The 27,423-nt window shown below is 29.7% G+C and overlaps 1 pseudogene; it reads right to left on the bottom strand.

Moving 5' to 3' along the window:
* Positions 1-6,941: 6,941 nt before the first annotated feature.
* LOC128292747 (amino acid transporter AVT6E-like) lies at positions 6,942-23,357 on the bottom strand (annotated as a pseudogene).
* Between the last annotated feature and the right edge of the window lie 4,066 nt (positions 23,358-27,423).

The raw sequence follows: 27,423 nt of genomic DNA, 5'->3' as shown, positions 1-27,423 counted from the left end.
AAATATATAATAAAAAGAAATGCAACATAACTTAACATTTTTAAAACTACTAATGATGAATTGAATTAAACAATTATAATTAAAGATTATAAATATTTAGAATAAATCAAATATTATTAAGTGAATATACCATAATTTCTCCACTTGGATGTCATAGGAGATCCATCTTTCTTCCTATCGTAATCTCAAAAAGTCAAGGCGTCCAACTTTTGTCCGGATTTGACTTCCTACAATATAGTAGTAAGAATATTATTTAATAATAGAAAGTTATTAATATTTGAAAGAATTAATAAATTCATAATACCTCGGCCTCATTCTGAAGCAAAACTTCTCGACCGCTGCAATGCGTGAATTTTTGTTTTTGCCTGCTACTTGTTCCAACTCGCTCACGGTCCTACATAATAAAATTATTATTACGTATATAGTAAACACTATATATAAGAGTTTGGAAATACGCAATACCTCTCCTTTCTTTGAATTCCAAAATCTAACCGCATCTTCCCATTGATACCTCAAGATTCTCAAGGAACATTTCTCAATTTTTCCTCGAGGCTTATGTCTTTCTTAAAATATTGTTTCTTTAAAGTGCTTTTATTGTCTCTCCATCTTTTACCTAATGCCTTCTTAATATAATCATCGGAGACTTCTAAAGCAAATCTCTCCTAAAAAAACATAAGTTTAGAATGTAAATATAAATGAAACTTAAACCAAAGTATTATAAATTGCATTCACATTTTGTTACCTTAATATTAGCGAGAGCCTGATTTTTGTTGCTATTAGGCATGTGATGCCATGATTCGTAGTTGATGGGCAACATATTTGCATTTCGTGCTAAAATGCCCAAATAGCCTGCTAAAAGTCGAGCTTCAGATCCAACAGGCTGACCATGAGTATTTCTACTTACTTTAACACGCCAACAGATCTAAGTCGATAAATCTCTAAGTAGCGACGTCCTCGAACTCTGCGGCCCCACCACTTTCAAATTTGAAAATGATATACTATTATTATAGTAAAATTGACAAATAATTCAATAATAAAAGTCAACACATGTAAAATGAACATAATATTACTTTGAAATTCTTCAGCTCATCAAGTGTCTCCGCACATTCAAGATCCAACAACTGTCTGCTGTTCACTATTTCTTTCTTCCGAATTTGGAGTATTCGGACAATACTTAAATCTCGTACTCTTCTTCTACGATTTTTCCTGCAATACACATAAAATAATTAAAGTTTTAGTAACAAATTACAACAATAGTAGTACATATAAAATAGTTAAATTATATAACATGACAAAGATTAAAATTATAATATTACATATAATTAAAAATTGTAAAATCGACTACATCATTATTCAGTAAATATCTTCATCCACATCATGTCGAACCCATTGATGTTGTGTATTAGTACTAGGATATTTTCATCTAAGTTTTGTTCGGAAAAGGTAATGTTTCGATCTTTCGACGATGTCATCTCTACTTCCATTACCCATGTCAAACAAGTCTCTAGGGGTGTTCGAGTACAACATACCAACCCTCATCAATTGGATCTTTCAATAAAAACTTGTTTCACTTGAGAGGAAAATACATATGGCTCGTCCATCAATTGTTGTCCATGTGAATCAAGCGAGAGAAATTCACCATTGTAAACCCAAATTGATCTTTTTAATTCCTCGAGCAAAGATTAACATCCGCCCAATCACACCAAATAAGATAACTTTCCATCCGCCATAGTAATCCAACTCAATAATGTCGGTAAGAAGTCCGTAATACTCCACATTACCCTCAACCGGATTACTATCCCTAGCACTAGCATAACTTGTAATTGAAGAATTAACAACAACTCCACAATTTTGAGTTCTCCTCATTCTCTCGCGATACTTTGTATGAAATCAGATCCATTGATGAGGAAGGCACTATATCTTTTATTACTCTGTTCGGACCTTGGGAAAGCCATTTAACTTCGTCATTGACGCCCTTCCCACTCCAAACCTATTGAATCGAAAGTAAATTAAATAATTAACAATGTATTATGTAAAAACATTCTTATTTGATTAACTAAATTTCGCGATTATATGTAACTTATTAACTTTAGTTACATACCGCTTGACTTAACCATTCATGAAAAGATTCGTGAATAACTTATTAATCTCTCGATGTTGTAATCTTGAGGCGTGCACGAGATCTCAAAATTTGTTTGTACTCACTATATTAAAAACAAGTTTAATTGGTTAGAAGATAAACAAATCAAAACGATTTAATACGTAAGACAATTTTATAACTTACTTGCAATGCAGTTCAATTGAATCGTGGTTAAAAAGTACATATCGATGTGCTCGTATCCACGATATATCATCTAATTCTACAATTTCAACTTTGCCGATTGGTTCTCCATAACTTTGAAATAAATAAGTTTCGCCAAGTCATTATCATTGAGCCCAAAGATTTCTACTTGGTCTATTCAATCGTGTTTCAAAGATCTTCTAAATATCTAGAATGTAAGGTCATGCACTCTTCGCCAAGTAGCCTTCAAAGAATTGATCCTTCCGGATAGCGCTTATTGCACAATATGACTTCAATTTGCTTAGGAACCTAAACACGATATACAATATTTATCAAAAGTCAGTAACTAAATGTATAGAGGTTTAGGGTTGAATACTTGAGAAATAAATTAGCACCTTTCTATAGGATACATCCATCGATAAAAACCGGTCCACCAAGGATTGCTTCGTGAGGAGATGGATTACCAAGTGCACCATAATAGTGAAGAAGGAAGGTGGAAAGATCTTCTAAATTGCATAAAGTCAAAGCCGCCGATCCTGTAGTTTCTCAAGTTCTTCGACATTCAAAACTTTGCCACAGATAGCTTTCATTATATTGGATAGTTCAATTATACAGACGTTACATTTTTGACATACAAAGACCGTAAAGCAATTGGGAGTAAATCTTGCATCAAGATGTAGTAATCATGTGATTTTAATGAATATAATCTTCTATCTTTGAAACTCACACATCGAGATATATTTGAAGCATACGATCCGGGACCTTTATATCCTTCAACACCATGCGAAAACTTCTTTCTCTTTCTTTAACATTGAAAAATAGAAAGCGCAACCGATATTTCCCATTCTAAGTACTTGAGGATGAAGATCACGCCGGATTCTCATGTCAACTAAATCAAGTCGGCTCAAGATTGTCTTTTGATTTTCCATCGACATTTAAAATTGTCCCAATTATGTTCTCGCAGACATTCTTCTCAATATGCATGACATCAAGATTATGGCGTAAATGTTGTGCTCCCAATAAGGCAACTAAAAAAATACTCCTTTTCTTCCACAACTCCGCCTCATTAGGATCATCCTCTTCGCCGATTCATCATCGATTCATCCTCGATCTTCTCCTTGTTTGCGTGATAGGTGGTTGATTCATCTTCCCGTAACTAAAGTTGATATCTTTTAACATAAACAAGATTTCAGATCCAACGGTCTTCAGAGCTCCTCCGTACTCTTCAAGACTCAAATAGAGTCCTCTCAAATCTAAATTTATGATTTTCATCTAACCACCGACGATGGCCCATGTAAGAGAACTTCTTCTCATTATACAACCACTTCGAACAATTTTATGAAGACAACAAGGACAGCATAACGTCCTTTAGTACTCCAACTCGATAAATTAGCATAAGCGGAAATCATTAATTGTCCACAATAAAGCTGCACGTAAATTAAAGTTCTCCTTTCTCAATACATCATATGTCTCAACACCGACCATAATTGTTTTAACTCTTCAATAAGTGGCTACAAATAGATGTCAATATCATTTCCTAACCTTTCTCTCGTGGATAATCATTGATAAAATAAATGAAGATTGCTTCATGCAAATCCATGGAGGCAAATTGTAAGGAACAAGCACTACAGGCCAAGTCTTCGCATTTAAGTACTCATGATTTTAAATGGATTAAAGCCATCACCGCTAGCCCAAGCCTCACATTCCGAGGATCGCTTGCAAAGCTTGAAAATTTACTGTCAAATGATTTCCAAGCTAAAGAATCCACAGGATGTCTTAATAATCCATCATCGGTCCGTTGATCATTATGCCACGTCATAGATTCAGCTATCTTTGAGGACATGAAAAGCCTTTGAAGTCTTGGTATCAGGGGAAAATATCGCAAGACCTTGATCGGCTTCTTTCTTAATCGTGCCCCACCTTCATCCGTATTCACATCTTCTCAGACATTATTCATCCAACGAGACTTACCGCAAACATGACAAGATTGTTGGTTTTTTGATCACCCCAAGACAACATGCAGTCATTTGGGAAACTATGAATTTTATCGCACCCAAGGCCCAAATCTTTTATTAGTCTCTTCATGTCTTGACAAGATCGGGAATTTTGCAAACGGAAATATCTCTCTAGAAACTCTAGCAGATTGTAAAAGAGTTTCCGTCCACCCTCCTAAACATTTTAAATGAAATAGACGAATGCGAAGGACAATTTCAATATTTTGATCCTCAGAAAGTTCTTCATTCATTTCATTAAGTAAATTGTAGAACTTAGCCGCTTCTTCATTTGGCTCCTCATTAGGTGCACTTGTTCCTGCTTTCAAAAAAACATTTCCACCAATATTACAATCCTCGATATAATAAAATCGTGGACACGATTGCTCACCATGACTACGCATATTAAATGCATCCCGCAACATATCTTCCATGTCATCTTGTCTAACATACCGATGGTAATCAAGATCGGATAAGTCGGATTAATCGTTGAAGAAGTTCCACTAGATGTACACTCTCCATGGAAAATCCATTTTTATACCCCGAATAAAGCCATCAACAATTAGATGTTCAGAGACAACTTCACGAAAATGCCAGAGATGTTGCCACACTTCTTACACGGCAAAGAATCATATTCTCTTGGCTTGCATTTTGAAATGCAAAATTTAGAAAAGTTTGTACTCCATTTTGATAGGCATTGCTTACCCTTGACAATTTCATCCAACTCCTATCCATTTTGTAGTTCTTGAAATCTAAAGTTGACAACATATTACAGCTTACTTAAATGTTCTCAATTGATTTAAATCATATCATTATACTAAATATCAAGTCTTTAATGGGTATAAACTAATTTAGGCAAGACGTTGCGTGATTTTCACTATAGATTTATGTATTATGTAAGTTAAGTAAATTTTGTAAACTAGTTATGTATGATATGATATATATTTAAGTATTATGTAAGTTATGTAATTTATGATATGATATATATTTATGTAAATTATATATTTATCTAAGTTATGTAAGTTATGTAAATTATGATATAAAATATATTTAAGTATTATGTAAGTTATGTAAGTTATATATTTATCTAAGTTATATAAGTTATATAAGTTATGTATGTTATATAAGTTATGTAAGTTATATATGTTATATAAGCTATGTAAATTATGATATCAAATATATTTATGTATTATGTAAGTTTTTATTTCACGATGTGGAAAATCACATGGATAATACATATCAAATATCAAGTATCTACAGGTAAGTAAGGGATTAAATAATATTTAATTAAATAATATTTATAAAAATTATTTTAATTAAATAATATACATGTCGTTCGCTTTTATTTGACAAATCACATGTGCGCTTAAAATAGTCCACAATTAATTTAATTTATGTTTTACAAGTCATCTTTTCTTAAGTACATATTAAAGCACTCGTGGACATCCGTATTTAGCTTAAAAGCTATGATTTAGTTTGAATAAAAGTTTAACTTAAATGGTAAAACGGACGATAATATTTGTAATAAAACGGAGAATAATATTTGTGATAAAACGGACGAGAATATTTCAATAATAATTTAAATTTAAGTTAAAATTATATAAAATATTTTATTAAATATTTGTATATTAGATGGGACATATTAAATTGAAACATTTGAATTTTTAAGATTCATCATACGTGGCGTTGTTACACCTAGGGAAGATCCATTATATCTTGCACTGATATAAGGCAACCCGTTAGGTTTCAAAATATATACTTTGAATCTTTAAAATATTTAAAATAAGGTTGGAGAGAAGGTCAGCTATTGTTGTAATTTTGATAAAAGTAATTATAACTTTTAAAGAAATTTAAAATATTAAATATTAAAATAAAACATTATTAATATAAAAAATAGTTATTTGAATATAATAATATAAAAAAGAATCGTAGTTTAATTTTTATAAATAAATTGGAAATAAATTAAGGTTATATAAATATTCATTAGTAAATGAGCTCGATACAACTTTTTCAAGTCTTTTGAATTTTTAAGATTCATCATACGTGGCGTTGTTACACCTAGGAGGATCCATTATATCTTGCAACTCGATATAAGGCAACCCGTCAAGTTTCCAACTTATATACTTTGAATCTTTAAAATATTTAAAATAAGGTTGAGAGAAAGTCAGCTATTGTTGTAATTTTAATGGACAAGCAAGCTACACGGTAATAAATTTAATTCATACCTATTCATACTTAAGTTGAATCAAATAATAATTAAGTTGAACCAAATATTTAAAATTAATTTGGAAAAAATAGTTCTACTCCAAACAGAACTAGCAATTAAATCTTTACAAAATCGCAACCCCAAAATATTAATTTTTCCAAAATCATCATGATAAAACTATTATTGATTAGAATTTTGAAATAAAGCCTACCTTAATAAAACGTACCTGGTCTACTCCACTCTCACCAAAGAAATGAGGTGGAGTCAAAAAGTAATATTTGTTAAGTAATTTAAAGTGAAAATGCATAGAAATAAGGAAAAATTTTAGCAACGAAACTTGTACGTACCTAGAACAAATGCCAATGGCTGTGGTGTATTTAGTTGCACCAAATATTAATTCAGGTGCTCGATAGTACCTAGAACAGATGTAAGATTATAAGAGTAGCACCAAATATGTTTCAGTTTAAGCAAATATAGAAACTTTACCTATATCAATTTTGCAAGTGCCCACTTGCACAGGATCAAAGACATCGCCAATGAAGCTATACACCTTAGCAAAATATGGCAAACCTGCACAGTAAACACATAAGTTGGATAGAAACATGAAAAGAGACCAAAAGAACATCTAAAAAACAAAAATGGAATCACCATTAGTATGTAAACATGAAAATGCATGATTGAAACAAACCAACTTTGCATGTGCGTAATCATACTCCACAAAACTCATAAACATTAACTTCTCCTAACCGAATACCAACTTTATGTTTACAGAGGCCTTGATCAAAACTAACATAATCATTGATTTATAACTTATCTAATAAGAATCATAGAATATGCGAAAAGTACCGAGCATTTAATTTCAACAGAACCATGTATTCAAGGAAAAGAGCTGAAAATGATCAATGTATGCAACACTGGTCTATATTTCAAAACTGAGTAAAGCTTTCATCTAGTACCAAATACATACATATATAGAGACACAAACACACTAATTCATACTTAAGTTGAATCAAATAATACTTAAGTTGAACCAAAACATAAAAACTTATTCATACTTCAAATAATAATTAATAATACTATTTTGAAAAAATTAGTTATAAATTTTAAAGACATTTAAAAATAATAAATATTAAAATCAAACATGTTTAATATAACAAAAATAGTAATTTGAATATAATAATATCAAGAAAGAATCGTAGTTTACTATTAAAGTGGAAATAAATTAAGGTTATATAAATATGCAATAGCGATAGAACTTTTTCAATTCTTTTTGAATTTTTAAGATTCATCATACGTGGCGTTGTTACACCTAGGAGGATCCATTATATCTTGCAACTCGATATAAGGCAACTCGTCGGGTTTCCAAATTATATACTTTGAATCTTTAAAATATTTAAAATAAGGTTGGAGAGAAGGTCACTATTGTTGTAATTATAATGGACAAGCAAGCTACATATATGGTAATAAAATTAGTTCATACTTATTCATACTTCAAATAAGTAATACTATAAGGTCGGTTTCAAATTTATATACTTTGAATCTTTAAAATATTTAAAACGTACCTTAATAAAACGTGCACTGGTCTACTCCACTATCACCAAAGAAAAGCAGAGGTGGAGTCCAAAAAGTAATATTTGTTAAGTAATTTAAAGTGAAAATGCATAGAAATAAGGAAAAAATTTTAGCAACTAAACGGCTGTGCACGCACCTAGAATGATGTAAGATTATAAGAGTAGCACCAAATATATTTCAGTTTAAGAAAATATAAAAACTTTATCTATATCAGTACCAAATTTTAATTCAAGATTAAATGGCGCTTCAGTTGAACCAATACTTGCAGGAGGAGCAGGAGCGATAAATGAAGTTGTACCCTCAAAGAAAATCGCAAAAGCGCACATCTTTTCAAACCATTTCGCAAAAAATACAAAATCTTTTATGAGCATACAAATGACTTCCACATCTGCAAAAAAATTGTAAATACAAGGCACATAACACAATTAGCAAATCCAACAATTGTTTCTTCAAACCTTGACTTTCCTAAAGTGCCCAAATCGAACACATTATCCTACATCTTAAAACAGGTTTCAGAATAAGTACAAGCAAATACTACCATGCTCATTCCCACTCACACATGAATCAGAGCATCATAGGAAATAATATCAATATTCTAAAGACAGAAAGCATAAGAAAAAACTCAAATACTAACAATTTCGTTTAAGGACAACAGCCACCTCTTGTTCTCTTGACTATCATCAAGAATTTTCAGCATGGCAGGCAGTTCTCTTCTTTTTTGGTTCATTACCAACATTTCAGGAACATTATTTATAAAATTTCACAACCATCATTTTTATTAAGTTCTAGGTTTGGTGAACAAAAACAATATAATGAAAAAAATATCTTAGAACTTTTGACTTTGTCTCACGAAGCACTTCCTTTTGGTAGTATGGAGGGTATGAAACTAAAAAGAATCCAACAGAAACAAGTGAGGATAAAATGATTGACACAGAACTAGACATGAACAAAGTTAACAACCCAATGTGTAGGTTCCCAAAAGAACATGAAAAATTACTCTCGCAAGCAAGTAAAGTGTCTTTTTCTTGCATGCTAAAATTCTTTTATTTGATTCAAAATGCATGAAAAGGAAAAATCAATATTAGGCTAGACTCTAGAGACAGCCGAGGAGAAAATTAGAAAGAATCTTCACATAATTTCAAGAATGGTGAAATAGAACATAATGTCAATAAAATCAGAATTCATATAAACTGGTTTTATCTGCAGAGATTGAAAAACCAAACAATGACCAAGAAGCTCAAATCGAAAAGGTCCTTTTCAGACGCAGAGCAAAAATGCGCTTTTAACATTCAAGACCAGCAAATAAATGCGAAACTACCCCAGGACAATTCCAATTCAAACAATAAAAATAATAAACAAATGGATAATAAAGCGATCCACAAGATGACCAATTTCTTCACATAACTGAAAGAAAATGAATAGAGGAATTCAACAATATAAAACGTGAGCAACAAGACAAGAATAAACTCTTAAATCAATCTAAGTCCACACTAAACATATAAGTTGGATAGAAACATGAAAAAGCAGACCAAGAACATCTAAATAACCAAAATATAACAATTTTATTATATAAAACGTGAGCAACAAGACAAAGAATAAACTCTTAAATCAATCTAAGTCCACACTAAACACATAAGTTGGATAGAAACATGAAAATGCACCAAAATAACATCTAAATAACCAAAATGGAATCACCATTATTATGTAAACATGAAAATGCATGATTGAAACAAACCAACTTTGCATGTGCGTAATCATACTCCACAAAACTCATAAACATTAACTTCTCCTAACCGAATACCAACTTTATATTTACAGAGGCCTTGATGGAAACTAATATAATGTTGATATATAACTTATCTAATAAGAATCACGAATATGCAGAAAGTACCGAGTATTTAGTATCAAGAGAACCATGTATTCAAAGGAAAAGAGCAGAATTGATCAATGTATGCAAAACTTGGTCTATATTTCAAAACCGGAATACGACTTTCATCTATTACCAAATACATACATATATAGAGACACAAACACACAGCATACATCTTCCATTACAGGCATCTGCTTCTTGAAAATAAAAGATAAGTACGTTTCTCAGAAACTTAACGAAGGAAGCCAAATCGAGACAAAACACAAAAAAGAGTGGATGAAATAAGCTTAAAAATTTAGGAATGTAATTAAAATGTTAATTAAATGTTAAGAAAAACATTAAAACTTTACGAATGTAATTAAATGTTAATTAAACATTGAAAACATAAAAGGAAAAACATGTTGAAAGAAACATAAATGTTAGGCAAAAAGGTTACCTTGATTGAAATGGAAATGTTTTCTTGAGGGTTTATTTAGAGATGCTTGGGATTGATCTCTAATAATGTCGAGACTTCCTACTCATTGCATTTGAAGAACAAAAGTCTGTTTCTGGTCGACAAAACAATCAAATGAGTTCTAAAAATAAACAACATTTAATGATTGGTATAATATTAATTATATTGCATAATAACAGGTGGGAATAAACAAATAAAATGATTACAAAAAACAGCCAGCAATATGGTATAACATTAACAGGAGAAATAGGACCAAGCTCAATACCATTAAAAGACAGTAAGTTACATTGTATACATATTAAAAGACAGTAAGCTGTTGTTGCTCCAGTAAATTTGAAAGCTGTCCATATATTTGGGAACATAGTAGATCAAATATATATAAGCACTAACAATATTACTGTTAATGCCAAAGACCGTTTTTTACTCTCCGTGAGAGGAGCTGATCCCTCAAACACCAAGTTATCCACAGTTTGCCGTAGAGAAAAGTGAATAACAGGGAAAACCAGAAACAAATGAAGACCAAATATAATTCAAAGCAGTGCTAAAACGAATTCCCAGATTCCTATCAAAATTGGTCAAAATATCACCTTCGAGCTCATTGTATATAGGTTGAACATTGAAATGGCAAACATATGCATTAGTCATAATAGGGATAACTACTAGTAAATCCAAAATTGCCATTTTCGATCCAAAATCTAGGCTCCTCCTTGGAGCCTCTATCTTCCCTTCAATAAGCTTAATGAATGTAACAGCAAGGCAAACCACAATTAAAACAACAACGAGAGCTATCGAAGCAGCCAAAGTCATGCTCAATGAATGAATCCTATCTAACACGCAAAGTGGAGCAAGAAAAACAACCATAACAACCAAAACCAACAACTTCCTATGATCCCCAAAACTAGTCCTAACCACTGATCGAGAACCCCAATATGACGAACCGAACCAGACATAACATCTCCCAGACAATACGAACCGAACCAGTCCTAACCACTGATCGAGAATCCCTAAAACAAGCCCTAGAACCTTCATAGTAGCAGGTAAAGCCATGATTCCAGCACCAATAATTGTGGTGGTTCAGTTCAAAACAGCACCAGAAACACCAGACTCGGTATTGGGTTTACTTAAAACAAGGGTATAATCATCGAGATCAACATCAACATCAGTATCAACATCATTAATCTAAAATCCTAAAAAAAATAAAAGCCAAGTAATACAGTAACTACACATTAATCTAAAGGGGAATAAAAAACTAACCATTTAAAACCCATAAACCATCTGACCGTCGACGAGAGGAAAGGGAAAACAAGTAAGGGATTTCGATAATGGGGGGAACATATTAAGGGAAAAAAAGGGGACTTGGGGAAAAGGTTAGGGATTTAGGGTTTGGGGAATTAGGGGAAGATTTGGGGAAAAAAAAGAGGTTTTGTTTTAGGGATTTGGGGAAGGAAAAAAAAGAGGTTTTGTTTTAGGGATTTGGGGAAGGAAGACGAGATGGGGGAAAAGGACTTAGCCAAAAAATAAAACTGATTTCGGGTAAAGGGCATAAACCTCAGGAGAGAAAAAACGACGCCGTTTCAAATAAGCAAAATTTGTGGCGTTTTTAGCAACGCGCCGCTAATAAGACCTTTTGCGGCGTTTTCAGCAAAGCGCCACTAATACCTTTTTCGTATACACCATAAAACGACGCCGTTCTAAAACGATTTGTGGCGTTTATTATAGAAACGCCGCTAAAGCCAATACTATTCAGAGGAAACGACGCCGTTTTACTGTAATGTATAATGAAATTTTGTGGCGTTTTCTAAAAAAACGCCGCTATTTTCTATCTTTTGCGGCGTTTTATGTGTAAACGCCGCTAATACCTAAAACCCTAACTATAGTTGAAACTTTAATTTTGTTTTAATACACATTTTAAAATACATATTATGTATGCATATAAATTAATTAATTAAATAAAACATGATGTCATTTATTATATCAATAACGTAAATTAATATTTTACAAGATCTAGATCAAATTACAATTCATGTACACAATTGCACACTACACCATTGACCCTTAAACCCTAAACTCTTAACCTATATCCACATAACCCTTAAACCCTAAAACTCTAAACACTAAGATCTTAGACCTTAAACATTAAACCCCAAATAATAAATTTTAAAACACTAAACCCCTATCCTCTATCCTCTTAACCCATATAAACCCTACCCTAACATCTAACCCATAAACCACTTAAACCCATGCATATATATCCCTTAATACTAACCACTAACCAATAACCACTAACACTTAAACCCTAAACCCTAACCTTCTAAATTATAAACCTCAAACTCTAAATCGTAAAACATAAATCATCAACCCTAAATCATAACCCTTAAACCCATAACCCTAAACCTATAAAAATATTAAGTGTAAAAATCAGTTTAAATAGAAAATTTTAAATTCATTTAAAAATAAGTTAGATGAAACATTTAATACCGAGTTTGGTCTAATCCGTTTCAACTTCATAATATTTTATATATATACTATGTAATTTTATAATTTAAAAAAATAAATTTATACTAAATGTATAATAGTAGTCTAATATAAACATTAAAATAATATTAAGATAACTATATAAAAATTTAAATAAATAAAAATATTAAATTAAAATGACATAATTATTACAAAAATTAAAAATATAATATGATTGGACTTAAAATAGACTTAGGTTAATCATTTGCAAGTATTAGTGGGCTTTAACAAAATGTTAAACCTATAATTTAAACCCTACTAAAAATAAATTCAAACAAATATAAAATATATGATATTATATTTAGCAATTGTGGCGTTTTTTAAAAAAACGCCGCTAAAGTTTGATCTTTTGCTGCGTTTTTGGGAAAACGCCGCTAATGCCAAAGGAGCACATATAAAACGACGTCGTTTTCCTTAACATTTTAGTGGCGTTTTTCACAAACGCGCTATAGAGTTTCCTTTAGCGGCGTTTTCTCAAAACGCCGCTAATGCCAATTAAGCTCATAGAAAATGACATCGTTTTCCTAACATTTTAGTGGCGTTTTCCAAAATGCCGCTATAGGTGGACCTATAGCGGCGTTTTATAAAACGCCACTAAAATGTTAAGCTCATGTGAAACGACGTCGTTTTGATTAACCTTTAGCGGCGCTTTAAAAAAACGACGCTAAAGGCCGACTTATGGCGGCGCTTTTTCAAAAAACGCCGCTAAAGGTCGACCTATTGCGGCGTTTTTTTAAAAGCGTCGCTAAAACTCCATCTATTCGATTTTTCCGGCGTTTTCTTTTAAAACGCCGCTAAAAACGCCGCGAAAAGTCTGTTTTGGTGTAGTGAACTATTCATTTTAAGTAAAAAATATATTCAACAGTTAAATACACATTAATATATAGAATGTATTAGATTAATACGATAAAGATATCGGATCGGTTCAAAATTTTACACACAAATAGAATTATATTAAGAAATTCAAATATTGGGTCATTAAAAAAATTTATTCTTTTTTTGAAAAGTGGAGAGGATGTTACTTTTTTATCTGCATCTATGATTTAACAAACATTGATGTTTTTTAAAAGAAAATGTCAATCTCTAATTAATGGGAAGATTAAGACAATTAAAAGGAAAAGAAAATATAAGAACATGTAGGGCATCTTGGAAAGTTTGGTCATTATTATTGAGACGGGGTTCGACAGAATAACTAGCTTTTCAGATAGTCTGGAGGCAGTATAAACTGTACAAGAGAATTCTACTAGGGTGTCGAATTTTGCTTCAGTAAGGAGAATTAATTTACAATTGGCTAATTTGTCACAATGATCGATACAACATGTTTCTAGAGTTTATAATAAAGAGGCTGATAGTTTAGCTAGGATGCCTGTTAGTAACAATGGTAATACTCAATTTTTTGTAATACCCCTATAGGGGGTTTGGTTGTATGTCTGAATAGTTTTTTTGCAATGATGTTTCATTCACCAATATATATATATATATATATATATATATATAAAAAACATGTGTAAGTGGAATTTTAAATAAATGGTACAAATTAGTGGCATTTTTTAGTTAAATTTGGTACTTGAATTAGACTATTTTTCTTATTTTGGTACTTAATCCTTTTTTTTATGTGTCTAATTTGGTACCTTAACCTGTCAAATATTATACAAAATACTCTAATATACTAACAATGTTATTTTTTTATGAGGTAGCAAAAAAATTCAATGTATGATTGACATGAAGCAGATGACATGAAATTTCGTTTTCAATATTAATTTGTCAAGTGTAGCTCAATGCATGGTTTTTTTAAACATGGATTTCCCCTAAATTGATGATATTTTTGCAACATAACACGGATTTTTTAACATTGTCAGTGTTCTTGTAACAGCCAAATTTTTCAGTGGTGTCGGAAACAGTGATTCGAGATCACTAAATACGATGAGTAAGTTTAGAAATTTTAACAAATAATAATTATAGGCCAAGCGCAAACTTAAAAGAATTATTTTTAATTAGTGAATTTTGCGATTTTAAAAGAATTAATCAGGTAAATTTGGTTAAAACGAGGTATCGAGACCTCATATTTATAAACCGAGCCATAAATATTTTTATAAATATTTATGGAGTGTTATTAAGTTAGTATTAAAGTTTTGTTAGAAAATTTTAACGTTTGGTTAGTCAATTAATTAAAAAGGACTAAATTGAAAATAGTGCGAAATTTATTAAATTGTGATTAAATAGTTTAAGTGATTAAAAAGGAGGGATTTAAAAGGCAATTGGACCCAAATTGTATGGGCTTGACGGTTGGGCAAGAAAATCAGCAAAAAAGACAAGGAGAAACAAGGGCAAAATGGGAAATTTTACAAATTAAACATATAAAACAAGACAAATTTGAAAAATCTAGAGATATCATCATTTTTCTTCAGCAAAAACGCCATGGGAGGTCTGAAAGCTGCTGGTTTTTCATACTTTGACATATGTCAGTTCAATTCTTACCCTTTTCTTTGAGATTTTTATGTTTTTGTGACATTTACAATTAGGTCCAAGTGTTTAATTCATTAGTTTTTGATTTTATGAACAAAATTAAAAGCTATCAATGATAATTTTTGGCTGATTATGATGCAATAAAATGAATTTGAAGCTTTGATTTTGTTTTTTGATGATTTTATCAAGTAATTTCAATAGAAATTGATTTTAGGACCTAATTGTGAAAAATTTGTGAATTAAGGTTTAGTGTTAAAATGATGATTTTCAAAGGTTGTTTAATAGTTTATAATGATGGAATAAAATGTTAATTGAGAAAAATTAGCTTAATAGATGGGCTAATTGAGCAAGGACTGAATTGTATGACCTTTGAAATTTAGAGGAAAAATGGTAATAAACATCTTGAACTAAAACAATATTGGACAGCAGAAGTAGACTAACTTTGAAAAATCACCATAAATTTTAGAAATCGAATTAGAAGATGAATAAAATATGAAATTAAAGCTTATTGAGTCTAGTTTTTCATAAAAGAAACAATGTAAGCAATGAGTTTGTAAATTATGAGATATAATGAATTTTGTGAGACAAGGTTAGAATGAATTCGGGTTCCCCTGTTTTGACTTTGGAAAATCACCAAAAATTGGATAAAATTAATTAGAGTCTCAAATTTATATGCTTAGAATCCTTAATGAGTCTATTTTCAATAGAAATCAATGGGAACATTATCCGAGTTTTGTACTATGATATAATTAATTTTTAGTGAAGAGAGGTCAGAACTGTTGGATAGTAAAACAGGGGAAACTTAAATGTATAAACTGTACTAATTGGCTAAACCAAAAATTCTTAAAATTTTATGGTGGAATGATATGTGAGTCTAGTTTTAGGAAAAATTTACGGATCTTAATTTTGAGCTCTGTAGCTCGAATTATAAATAATTGAGTGACTATGACTCGTGTAAATAGATTGATGTGAGCATTAATAAGTAAATTGTGAAATTGTACTTACAAGAATGTTATATACATTAAGGATGTGGAATGGAGAGGAGGAGGAGGAAAAATATATATATGAATATTCAGTTAGCATGGCTAATTTGCATGTTTTAAGCTCTTGGACTAAATTGAATAAAAGTAAAACTTTAGGGGCCATTTTTTTAAAAATGTCAAAAATGACTAAATTGAAGGGAATAAATTGTTTTATTATCTAAATTAATAAATTGAATGAAATTATCAATTTAAGATTGGGTGAAATTTGGGAAAATGGTAAATTACCAATATGCCCCTAAATCTTGGTATTTCTGCAATTTAGTCAGGTAGGTTCGGATACCCTGAATGAGCATGTAAATATGAAAATTTAAGTATTGTATTGTATTTTATATGATATTTTGAATTGAATATATGAAAAGGATGTTACATGAAACATGAAAATGAATACTAAATAATATAAATTAATTGAAATTATTCTGAAAATTTTGGTAATGCCTCGTATCCTATCCCGGTCTCAGGTACGGGTATGGGGTATTACAGTTCTAGTATAATTTGTATATCATTTAGCAAGTTTGAGTACCAAAATAAACCTACAAAAAGCTTTGGTACCAAAATAGAAAAAAAAATATCAAGTTTAGATACCAAATATTATATTACGCTAAAAGAAAAATAAGAAAAGGAAAAATTATATTTCCAAAACGATGAAAATGAACAAAAATTAATGAAAAACTTCTATTAAAGCACAATTTTTTTGTTAAAATAAAATATATATTGTCAATAAAAACTTAATTTTTTCCTTGTTTTTTTATTCTCGATTTTTTGTTTTGATCGATTCCCCTTTTTCTATTTGATATATATGATTGAACCATCAAATTAATCGATTTAATCAATCAATTAAATCAACTTCTACAATCAAGTTACAAGTTATGATATTCATATTTTTTTTGAACAATTTCATAGGTTCTGTTTATATTTTTTTTTCACACAATGCCTAGAACTACTCATAGCTAGGGGTGAGTGTTCGGTTGAATCGAGTGTTTGATTGAATCGAGTGAAAAATTTTTGAGTTGACGAGTCCTATTTTATCATTCTAACTTGAATTGAAATTTGTTCGAATCTAGTCAAGTGAAATGAAGCTCGGATCAAGTCGAATTGAATGAAATTGTTCGAGTTAAATTAAAAAAAATAAACATGTCAAATTAAAATCTTATTATTGTATAACTAATTCCACATTAGAGCACATAAATCTGAAACCACATATATTGAAAACTTTTTCAAAGCAAAAAAAAATAAAAAATACATTGGTATGAAAAACTTGAATTATTAATTAACTTATTTAGTTCCCAAAATTATTGTTCGAGAAAATTTTTAATTTTTAACTTTCTTTACATAGATTTTAGAATTTTTTTGAAATTTTTGTAATTTTTAAAAATATAAAATTTTAAATTTTATAAATATTTTAAATTTTAAAATTATTTTGAATTATTTTATAATTTTATTGAGAGAGACCAATTTGCTCATTTTCAAACTTGTCAGAGACCAAAAGGGTATTTACACTAATCTGTTATTCGAATTATTTGAATTGTAAAATTCAACTCGATTTGAACTCGAAACTCGAATTACTTATTTCAAATTCGAATAACTCAATTCGAATGGAATCGAGTTTTGCTCACCCTTATTCATAGCCCCACCTTAACTCATAAATAGGAGGATGATGTACTTCAGCACTCTCGAACACACCTCCTCCTACATAGATAATAATGCTCATGCTAACTGAGTTAAGACTTAATCGATGGTTAGAGATATTTTTTTTAAATGAATGATGAATGTCAATACACATATTGTACATTTCTATATGTAATAATATCAAAGAAATATTAATTCTAAAATGTTTTTGGGTTGATTGTATCAGTCCATGATCACACATAATTCCTAAATTCCACTCTAAATTATCAACCAGTAGTATTTATTTGAATATTATAAGACCTATGTCTAATTCATGATCATGACAGTTAGTCCATAGCATCACATGGCTTAGCTGTACCAATGGTATGTTCTACTTTTCAACTGTTTTTCAAGGAATATCTGTCCATTTTCCCCTTTTGTCATTTTCAAGAGAAATATAATATTATGTAATAAATATATTTATAAAAATTTATATAATTAAAATATAAATTTAAAAAAATTAGAAAGATATGGGTTTAAATTTTATTGTGAACATTTTTCTATATGATCAAAACATTGGTTAAATAATACTATTTACTTTGTAAAGTGAGAATATTTTCGTCTTTTCCTAACTGAGTTGGTAACTGGTTAACTTGTGATATCAACTCAATTAAAGACTTTATAATAAGTATAAATGTTATGCAACAAGAACTATAGCTTTTTTTTAGGAGACTTTTTGATAATTTTTATATCTATTTTACGATTTATGTTTGGAGTTCGAGGTTACTCCTCCCACTAATGTCGTCCCATTCTCTTTTGGTGTTGATGATTATATCATATACAAGAAGATAAAATTTTAGAGATTCTTATGTATTTTTAACAATAATATAGTAAATTTCCATTTCATATATGTAACAAAATCATATCATCATCTAATAACATAAAATATATAATAAAAAAACCTTGATATATCATTCATTACCTGATTTTGACATTTTTTCTAATGCGGTATTTGTGCCATTTTTTTGTCTAATTTGATAATTGTATTTGATAAAAGTTATATATTTTGATACTCAAAAGTAACAATGTTAACTTTTTAGTGTTTAATTCGGGTTTGAAGTTGATTTAATGAAAGTTAATTGTTAATACTATTAGGTTTTGAATTTTTCATGCTTTTGTTAATATAGGATAAATTTAATGTTGATTGTGAATTCGTTTAGTTTTGCGTTTCATTCATCAAATATGGCCCAATAACTGTGATTTTATTTGAATTTTGGGATTGATTTGATAAGAGTTAATTTCTAATATTATTAGCTCATTATGAATTTTCATCAAATCAACTCTAAAACTTGAATTAAAAATTAAAAAATTAACATTGTTACTTACAGGTACCAAAATGTAAAACTTTTGTCAAATACATACACTATATTCGACCAAAAAAACAATCCAAATACCACGTTAAAAAGTATCAAATTCAGATACCAAATTATATATTAAATCTATAAAAAAACATTAACTTAAAAAGTATATTTAGGAAAAAAAATTGAACAAATAACAACCACTCAACTCATAGTATTGTTCATCTTGATCACTTGCAAAAAGTATGATTACTCCATGAGATTCATTATAAATCAATTAATTTGAAATGTTACGTTTTAGTCATTTACGTTATTATTTTGTTATAAAGTGGTTACTCTACCGTTAAGCTCCACTACCTCCCTAACAGCAATCCTACGTGGCAGTCCAAATGGGTTTTAAATATCAACTTGGATGTCCTATGTGACGGTTCAAATTAAATTTATTTAATTAAAAACCTATTTTCATCCCAGCAGCTAGAGATCCAAGCTGGCATTTAAAACCTATTTGGACTACCACGTAGGACTACCGTTAGGGAGGTAATGAAGTTTAATGGTAGAGTGATCACTTCATAACAAAACAATAATTTAAGTGACTAAAAACGTAATATTTCAAACATAATTGATTAAAATGTAATATGAGACAAACAAAAATTACTATTTTTATAATTTTAAATTGATAACAATTTTTGAAATTTTTTATATTATTATTATTGTTTGAGACAAAATTTATATCTCGTATTTTAAATTATATTCATAATATTATAAATATATTATATTTTAAAAGATTAGGTATATTTTAAAATTATTTATATATTTCAAATATTTTCCATTAATAGTTTTAATTAATATTTTTATTTAAATAATAATTTTATAAAATACACGAACAAATCGTAAATCACATGGGATAGAAAACTAATATGTACATATATAAAACAAATGTTATACACATTTTAAGAAATTAGAAAAATCACAGAAATTCCTTTTTAAGAAAAATTTTCAATTTTGACTAAAAATAAAGAAATTGCATTAATTAACTACCCAAATCAAGTATAAAAATATTTAAATTGAATTATTTGATAATGATTGAATCCAATTTAAGTATTTTAAATTGTTCATTAGGCTATTTTCGTATGATTAATGAAAAATAAAATGTTAAGCCGGGTGGCATTAAGAGGTTAACAAGAGCCTCGACCTCTTTTAAAATGTAAAATTTCACTTTTGGCTCTTTAAGTTTTACCATATTTTAATTTAATAAAAGGTAAAATTACACTTTACCCTTAAAAAATAATAAACTTTTGATTTAGCCGTTTAAAAATTACAAATTTATAAGCTATTAAGATTGTAAAATTACATTTTAACTCTCATAAAATATATAACTTAATTTCGATCCTTCCCTTGAAAAAAAGAAAAGTTTTGGCTTCTCCCCTAATGTTAAGTTGACAAATATAGACGGAAACTGTGAATGATGATGATTGGACTAAAATATTTAAATTAAAAATTAATATACGATAATCAAATTTTTAACTTTAAAGTAGTATGAAAGTGTAGAAGGATACCTCGTTTTCAAGGACTTGGTCGTGGCTTGGTCGTGGTGGTCGGGGCAAAACTCTATGCAAAAGCACCTTTTCCCTGCTTTGTTTTTTTTTCTTCGAAATCAACCAATTTGTTTCTCAATAAAGTCATTGCAAACTTAACCATTTAAAATATTCAAGTCAGTATGAAAATTCTCCTTTCGGTACAGGAAAGTTGGTGCTAAATACTAATAAATTCTAAGTTTGTGGGCTAATGTTGTATTGTTGTCCTTTGTATACGTTTAAGGTTGAATAATTTGGAGGTCAAAGTATTCAAGATTTAAAATTAATTGATGAACTGTCGATTGAATCTTAGCTCGATTGGTATGAGCATTGTTACAAGTACAAAGAGATGTAGATTTATCCTCCTATTTAAAGATTGGAAAGAGACCATAAATAATTTTAGGTATTGTAGTAAATAAGGTTTTTCTCGTGTAACATAAAAGCAAACGATAGCAGATAATGATAAATCACCTTCACCAGCCAGCATATTGTGGGAACAGCAATAATGGTGGATCCATCTATCAAGAACTCCATGTAGGTGTCAAATCGGTTGATTCATTCAAAAGAAAAGTCATGAAAATCGATTTTGTCGACTTTCTAAAAATAAAATTTTAATAATTAACCAATTTTAAATAAAAATTGAAATAATTGGACCCACTTTGATTGATTCGGTCTATTAATAGATTTAATGAAAAATATCATTAAATTTCATTTTTTGCTAAATGTTAATAAAATAATTTAAAGTTTAGGGTTTTGAAAATATTTAAATTTTTTTAGTTTAAATTAATTTCAAGTTTAAGCGACTCAAGTTTCAATTTGTTTTGAGTTTTGGACATTCATGATTGTAGATCAGGTCCATGCATTAGTTCATTACGGGTTTGGTTCATTTTGAGTTCTAATCACCTTAAATTTGGATCATTTCGAGTTTAAAGCAATTTAGTTCAAGTTAATTTTTAATATTATTAGCTCCTTATGAATTTTTATCAAATCAACTCTAAAACTTAAAATTAAACACTAAAAAATTAATATTGTTACTTTCAGGTACTAAAATCTATAACTTTTGTCAAATTACATGTACCATATTAGACAAAATGTTGGATCTGGTGCCCTAAGTGTAGTAATTTTGTTTATCTACACTTGTATTTTTTTTTCAAACAGATTAGTTTAATAAGATTGTCCATGAATTACATTAATACCTTTTGTATATTGTCATCAATGGTTTTTGCACGCAAAGCAAAATGAAAGAAAATATTAACTCATTGGTTATCTAATAGGGTTGGCTAAAAAACACCTAATAAATAACACACCTTTACTATAATTAATAATTAGTTATTAATTAATGTTCTTTTACTTTATTGATTGGTTAGTAATTAACATCTTTCTCTGTAATGATTAAGAATTAATTATCACCTCTCCACTCACTTTTTTTATCTCATTTAATTGTTAAACATATTTTTATTATTGTATTATTATTAAATATTATAAGTATTATTATTGTATGATTATTAAATATTATAAGTATTATTATTATTATTAAAGATAAAAGTATTATTATTCAATGTATTTTTTTTTATTATAGGATTATTGTTAAACATATATATGAATACATAAATACAAAAATATGGGCAAAATGCTAAAATATAATAAATTAATATTATTCAACAATAATCATCTATAGTTATAACAGGTGTTTTGAGATTACAAGGTTTCAGTTGTGTATAAAATTCCAGACGTGACATATACATGGTTTGCCATCCAGCGGTAGACAGGGATCTATGGCGGATCCAATAAGCCGAAATGGTAGGCATTGGGTAATCTCCTTCTAATTGTACCATCACATTATGATTATCATATACATGTGCAATTGTAATAGCATGATGGTATTGAAAATGTTCCGGACCTCTCCAAAGAGGAAAGAAAGTTATGTCACCTCGCTTGGTTAAATAATTGAGTATCACCCCAAACCTGTTGGCAATCAGGATACCTGTCATAGGCATAACCATCCAGTGTTCTGCTGGTGCAGGCGATTGTGAGAAACACAGTGAATTACGTAATTCATCGATTCCATCAGTGAAAACTCTAGCATAGACATAATATGAACTCAATAACTCGTCTAACAGTTGATGTCGAACATAGAGCCACTGATCTTCGCCATAACCAAGACAAACAAATATTGCTCAGAATCTGCAATCTCCATCACCCCTGACATCTTGTACATGTGTGATGTAAGGGTGGAACATATCTGGAATTTGTTTCATTAATGGATGAGAGCCACATGATTCAGGCATATAGTTTAAGTCTATGAAGTCTGAAACTTGCTCTGATAGCTCCTGGTTTAAGTCTGGAATTTCGGTTATGTATGAACTATGTCTTACAGGTTCTTTGTTCAACTCTACCAGATCCAACCCAACAGATTTTGACATGGTTGAATGGTTACGTCTTCTGAGAGCTTGACTTATAGAATCGACTCGTTTTTGTTGTTGTTTCTTCAAGGTTGGTCATCCACGCATATATTTTTGAATTGTAGGTTCTTTAATGAGTGTTTTACTCAGCTGGAATATATCTTTTAACTTTCTTAACAGACTTTTTTCCCGGCTTTTGACTTCTTAGTGAAGTTTTCTTTGAACATTTCTAACTCACCGTCACAACAAATATCCTTATTTTCCACAGAAATTGACGTTGATAAGTCAAGCTTTTTCCAGAATGCATCTATTGAATCCAACGGAATACACTCACCTGCATTGAAATGCCATTAGTTTATAAAAATTCAATATATAAATAAAATTTACAAAAAAATTGTTAAATATACCACCTGAATTCAAGTAGACTAATAGCATGCAAGCACATGGTAACCAACAACTATGACATAGTTTACAACCACAGTTTGAAGAGTCAAGTTGATGTCTACTCGACTGCTGAAGTTCCCCTTCTAGGATATCTAGAGCTTCAAGTGCGACAAAACCCCGCAATAATCTGAAACACGGTAAGTTGTGTCTGTGTTTGAGGACAATTCTACTCTTTTCAAAGCTTTTATATATCAATGTAAGTTGGGACTTCACAATCTGATCGATACAACCAACAAACTTATCTAGAGAAGAATTTTTTGCACAAAAGTATTTCTTTAGCTTTGCATGCTGGCTCTCAACTCTATTCGTAGTTCGTTCTCCAAAGTTGAGATGCCAGTCAATTCAGACCGACACAAACATTTCCTTATATTTGCTTAACCACACTTGATTTAGATATTTTAAAACACCTGAATTTATATAAATGTTAGTTATGTATAAAAAGTCTTCTAAAACTATAAACAATTATTTATAGAATAACGAGGCTTGTACCTGGATATTCGCTCAACATTGATTGGAGTTTTCTGTAGTTTTCGATGTATAATATCCACGCTGGAGATTCAACGAGTACAGTCCACATAGCACGAAAGGAGTCCCACTCATGTTGTGACTTGATAGACTGCCTACAATGCTTTTTAATATTTTCAGTAATGTGTCATCTGCATAGTAACTGAGTGGCATCAGGGAAAACTTGTTGGCATGCATTCATCAGAGCCAACTCTCTGTCTGTTACAATAACACATGGGTACATGCACTCCTCTAGTGTCAACTTTAGACATGTTAATGCCCAATTATAGTTCTCCTCCTTTTCGTTAATGATAATGACAAAAGCTATACTAAATGTCTTATTGGTTGAAGTCACGCGCGCCAACAATTTGAACAAAAGGCAGATCATATTTGTTCGTCTTGTACGTTGCGTCTACAATCAAAACGTGCAAAAATGTACGCCATATATCCAATGATCGTGGATGAATGAAGAATAGATTTTCCAATTCATTTGAAATATTATTTACTGAAAACTCGATAAAAAATTGTTTATCATTCAAAAGCAACATAAGAACCTGTATCGGAGTTTTATCGACATTCTGGGATGAGTGAAGCTTTTTTCGTGCATTGTATATGGTTTTTAGTGTAGAAATGTTATTCTCATCCTGCTCCTTCAGTGTTGATAATACGTCACGTGGTGTAACATTCTTAGTCGTCAAATCACCCAACAATTTTTTTTTGTTTTCTTTCAACCGCTTTGCATAAGCATGTCCCTCCATATGTTGTGCAGGTGGATGGTTATGTTGATCACATATCATCCTCAATGTCCACCCATCATATTGTTTTAAATACGAACCTACCAATCGGAATTTACAGTTGGTCTTTTTGGTGCCAAACTTTTTACTTGATTCTTTAAATTTATATTCACTGCCACAGTCACAAATAAGTGTGACGTAAGATACCACACCATTTTCCTTTGCTTTTGATCTTCTTGTGACGATGATATAACCAAGAGAGAATGTCGTGTTTTGCACCCATTGCATCAGCTCTTCACGAGACTCGAACACTTAAAATTTAAATAATTTTGTTAACAAATTTTAAATGTTATGAAGATAAAAAAAAATATTAACATCATGATAAATATTATACCCGATCGGTAAAAAATAGTGATGTCGCCATAGAGATCTCATTGCCTTCATTTAAGTTACTTCTGTAAAAATTCGACATCTTTTGTTGAACACTACAAATTATGACGAAAATTATGACGAAAAAATTAGTAGTTATAAAAATTTAAAACAGATTTTAATTTATACAAGAATTAATAAATAAAAAATAAAAAATTAGAAAAACAAATTTTTATAAAAACAGTTTAGAACAAATTTATAAAAATAAAATTACAAATAATAGAGTGTAGTGAGAATGACTTACTTAATTTTGTTAATAATATATATATATATATATATATATAACTCTCCTATTTATTGTATTAATTACAACAAAATTAATTTTTCCCTTTTTAAGATGTTAACTCTAATTTTTGGACTAAATTGATTACACTAATTAATTTAAGATGTTGAAAATGAAGATATTTAGAAAATGTACTAATTAATTCTTTAGACCACATTAATTTAAGATCTTGACTCTAATCATTTTATTAATAAAAAGACTCATTGGAAAAGACACTCATCCAATAAAATGAGAAATGATGTAATCAATTACACGGAAAATGAGAATTAGGGTGTTTTTTTTAGTGTGTTGGGGGTGTTTTTTTAGCCAACCCCTATCTAATACTATTAGGTTTTGAAATTTTCATGATTTTGTTAATATAGAATCAATTTAATGTTGATTGTGAATTCGTTTAGTTTTGCATTTCATTCATCAAATATGGCCTAATAACTAATATTTTATTTGAATTTTAGGATTGATTTGATAATAGTTAATTTCTAATATTATTATCTCATTATGAATTTTCATCAAACCAACTCTAAAACATGAATTAAACACTAAAAATTAACATTGTTACTTACAGTACCAAAATGTATAACTTTTGTCAAATACATATACTATATTCGACAAAAAAAAATACAAATATCACGTTAAAAAGTATCAAATTCAGATACCAAAATATATATTAAATCTATAAAAAAACATGAACTTAAAAAGTATGTTTAGGAAAAAAAATTGAACAAATAACCACTCAACTCATAGTATTGTTCATCTTGATCACTTGAAAAAAGTATGATTCATTATAAATCAATTAATTTGAAATGTTACGTTTTAGTCATTTACATTATGGTTTTGTTACAAAGTGGTTACTCTACTGTTAAGCTCCGTTACCTCCCTAACAACAGTCCTACGTGGCAGTCCAAATTAATTTCGAAAAGGTCAATCTAGATTAAATCAATTCGGGTTTTGAAACATCCGAATCATTTTAGTTCAAATCAATTTCAAGTTTAGGTCATTTAAGCTTCAGTTTGTTTTGAGTATTAAACATTCAGGTTTGAGGATCAAGTTTCGTGCATTAGTTCATTACGGGTTCTAATCACTTCAAGTTTAAATCAATTTTGTTCCAAGTTAAATTGAGTGATTCGAGTTAAGATTCAAATTTATCATATCAAAATTTAAATTAGTGTGAATTTGTGTCGAATTGAAAAATGGTGGATGACCTTGAAAAATGAAAGTCTGTAAGGACATCTAAATCTTTTTAGTTCAAATTAATTTCAAGTTTAAGCCATTTAAGTTTCAGTTTGTTTTGAGTTTTGGACATTCATCTTTGTGGATCAAGTTCAATGCATTAGTTCATTACGGGTTCGGTTCATTTTGGGTTCTAATCACTTCAAATTTGGATCATTTCGAGTTTAAATTAATTTAGTCCAAGTTAATTTCTAATATTATTAGTCAAATACATGTACCATATTGAACAAAATGTTGGATCTGGTGCCCTAAGTGTAGTAATTTTGTTTATGTACACTTGTATTTTTTCAAACAGATTAGTTTAATAAAATTACCCATGAATTACATTAATACCTTTTGTATATTGTCATCAATGGATTTTGCACAAAAAGCAAAATGAAAGAAAATATTAGCTCACTGGTTATCTAAGATTTAACTAATACTAAGCTGTATTAAATTGTAACACACTTGCTCAACCCGATTGCTG

The sequence above is a fragment of the Gossypium arboreum genome, chromosome 5 (genome assembly GCF_025698485.1).
Source record: "Gossypium arboreum isolate Shixiya-1 chromosome 5, ASM2569848v2, whole genome shotgun sequence".
In the NCBI taxonomy this organism is placed as follows: domain Eukaryota; kingdom Viridiplantae; phylum Streptophyta; class Magnoliopsida; order Malvales; family Malvaceae; genus Gossypium; species Gossypium arboreum.
This window is presented reverse-complemented; position numbering and strand designations above follow the sequence as displayed.